Source organism: Helianthus annuus, chromosome 15 (genome assembly GCF_002127325.2).
Source record: "Helianthus annuus cultivar XRQ/B chromosome 15, HanXRQr2.0-SUNRISE, whole genome shotgun sequence".
NCBI lineage: Eukaryota > Viridiplantae > Streptophyta > Magnoliopsida > Asterales > Asteraceae > Helianthus > Helianthus annuus.
Window position 1 is genome coordinate 19363009 of NC_035447.2, and position 3262 is coordinate 19366270.

Below are 3262 nucleotides of genomic sequence, written 5' to 3' on the forward strand. Positions count from 1 at the left end.
CACCTCTTATTTCGAGAACCGCGAGAACCAATGTGAACACAACCAAAAATGCCTAAAAATAGCTAAAAGTCACACAAAAATTTTTTTTAATATCTTTTATATAAAAATCGCTACTTTTCGAAGCCAAAAAAAAAATTTTTTTTTTAAAAAAAAAAAATTTTTGGCAACTAAAAGTAGCGATTTGAGCATAAAAAATATTTAAAAAAAATTTTAGATTTTTTTTTATTTTTTTAGTTTTTTTTTTTAAATTTTTTTAGGTTTTTTTAGGTTTTTTGGGGGTTTAGTTTTTAGCATTTTAGCTTGAGGGGGGGGGGGGGGGTTAGGTTTTTTTTATGTTTTTTGGGGGTTTTAGTTTTTAGCATTTAGCTTGGGGGGGGGGGTGTTAGGTTTTTTTTTTTTTTTTTGGGGGGGGGGTGGGGGTTAGGTTTTTTAAGGTTTTTTTTAGGTTTTTTTAGCTATTTTAGGTTGTGTTAACATTGTTTCTCGCGGTTCTCACAATAACGGTGGTTCTCGCATGAGCCCCTCGCTATATATATATATACATATATATATATACATATATATACATATATATATATATATACATATACATATACATATATATATATACATATATATACATACATATATATACATATATATATATATATATATAGGGGACCGCTAAAATGAAAACCACCTCCAGTTGTAAGAACCGCGAGAACCACTCTCAACCAATCAGAATATGACAACTCAAAAGGTAGTTTGGTCATTTCCTTTTAATGTCTAATCTCTCCTGTCTCTCTCCTCTCTCCTCTTTTAAAGTTGCTTTATTCTCTCACCTCTCCTCTCTAGTTGCAGACTTCTCTCATCTTCAAACAACCCTACAATCTCAACCCATCCTCCATCCTCCTGCTCCGATCCTCCTGCTCCGATCTCAACCCACCCCTCCATCCGGGTCACCTTCAGTGATGACCGGCTGTCTTCCACCACCGTCGTCTCTATCATCTCCGCCGTGTGCGGCGGCGGCTTCGTCTTCCACCATCGCCGGGTCACCTTCATTGATGACCGGCCGAACTTCTTGTGTTGGCTACTGGTTGAACTGAAAAAATGGGTTTTAACGGTATGTTTTTTTGGATCTTGTGTCTCTGTTTTTTTGGGTTTTGATCTTGTGTCTCTGAATTGTAAATTAGGCCCCCTTGGTTGTCGGCTACCCCCAAACACCACACCCTTTTGTCTCTAAACCCGGTGGTGTCGTCGATGCCGGTGATGCCGTCGATGTCGGTGGTGCCGGCGATGTCGTGTGGTGCCGGTGGTGCGATCGATGTCGGTGGTGCCGGTGGTTGGGTGGTGGCTAGAGGTGGTGCCGGTTTTGGGGGGTGAAGGAAGAGGGTGTTTTTTAGGGGTGGTGGCTACTGGTTTTGTGAAAAACAGTGATGTTCATGTTCCTTTTTGCTGGGTTTTAGTTGAATGATGTTCATGTTCATGTTTTGTTTGAATGATGTTCATGTTCCTTCTAGGTTTGATTTCTGTTGAATCTGGGTTTGAATGATGAACATGTTGAATCTGGGTTTGAATGATGTTTTTGGGGACCTTTTTGATTCTGTTGCCTTATTGAATATGGGTTTGATGTTTGAATATGGGTTTGATGTTGAATCTGGGTTTCATGTTGAATCTGGGTTTGAAATATGTTTGAATGCTGTTCTAGTTTCGTTTTGAATGTTCAAATCGTTTGAATATGGTATTTGAATATGGTGCCTTATTTTGAATCGGCTGTGATGATGAAAAAAAAACTGACGATTTGCGCAGCAAGGATGACGGAGGGTAGGGTTTTTTGAACCCGCAACCCCACTTTGCAGCCTCTGATTTATCGGAAAATCTGAGCCAAAACTTCGTTTTTTTTCGAGATACACTTTTGTTTTGTTGTTGTTGTTTTTTTATATTCTTTTCCCCCGTCGATGACGATAAAAATCTATCCGAGACACCTACCGGCTTTGCGATTTACGGGTGCGTTCGTCTTGCGTAAACAAGTTTTCGTGTAAAAAAGTTTTTGTGGAAAAAAAGTTCAACCGTAAACTTTATGTAAAACGTAAAAAGTTTAACGTAAAACTTAAAAAAGTAAAACGTACAAAGTTTAACGTAAAACTTAAAAAAGTAAAACGTAAAAAACTGGGGCGTAAAACGTAAAAAACCGACGTGTAAAACGTAAAATAACATTAACGTAAAAACTGGCGCGTAAAATGTAAAAAAAACGTTAACGTAAAAAACCGGGGCGTAAAACGTAAAATAACATTAACGTAAAAATTGGTGCGTAAAATGTAAAAAAACGTTAACGAAAAAAGCCGGGGCGTAAAAAAAACGGATCTTCAAAACGTTTTTTTTAAACAAATCTTTAAAAAAAATATACTAAAAATTTGATTTCAAAAAATTTGTTTAACAAAAAAAATCAGTTTATAAAATAAAAAACAATAAAGTAAAAAATGTAATTAATGAATATGACAAAAAAGGTAATTTAAAATTAATATATACAAAAAGACAAAAAAGACAATTTTACTTATATACCCTTTAAGAATAAAATATTAAAAACATAATAAGACAAAAAATACTTAATATTATTTTTTAATACTTTCAATCTCATCCATCCATCTACTTGATCTAATGGCTAGAAAGTGGTTCTCGCGGTTCTTACAACTGGAGGTGGTTTTCATTTTAGCGGTCCCCTATATATATATATATATATATATATATATACATATATATATATACCAGTCGTGTACCCGCGTGATTCGGCGGGAAACCTATCACTTAGGTTGAGTTCACTACTCTTTCACCAGCATGCGTCTCGGAGGGACAAACCCTTATTCCTGGGAGGAATACTTTTTAAATGTTGTAATTTAATTTCGATGTCAGTGAATAAATTCAATCTCTATCATGTAAGTCCCTACTTGTTAAGCATTCGATGCTTGTTACCTTTAGGTTTGACTGATTGATTGTAATAGATTTACTTTATTTAAACTTTATTTATGATTCATTCAATTCCTGAGAGTGCTAGTAATTGGGATATATTTGATATGGATTAGTGTTAGTAATTTCAGTTGATTGCTTGTATGATAACCTTTCGTTGTTTTATAATAGAAGTAAGGAGTCTTTAGGTAATCACAACCAATTAATTGAATTAAACAATCATGTTTATGTGATTCTCACGATTAAACACATAGTTGACATTGCTTTGCATCTAAAATCCGGAGGAACCATTGTTTTCTCCATTGTTTACAACTTCGTT

At 35.1% G+C, this 3262-nt stretch overlaps 1 long non-coding RNA gene across 1 annotated transcript; it reads left to right on the top strand.

The window, feature by feature from the left end:
- Positions 1–850: 850 nt before the first annotated feature.
- On the top strand, positions 851–1617 carry LOC110909516. The gene is made up of 2 exons (XR_002575416.1): positions 851–1102; positions 1173–1617. It is a non-coding gene; the product is annotated as an uncharacterized LOC110909516 (long non-coding RNA).
- Positions 1618–3262: the final 1645 nt, after the last annotated feature.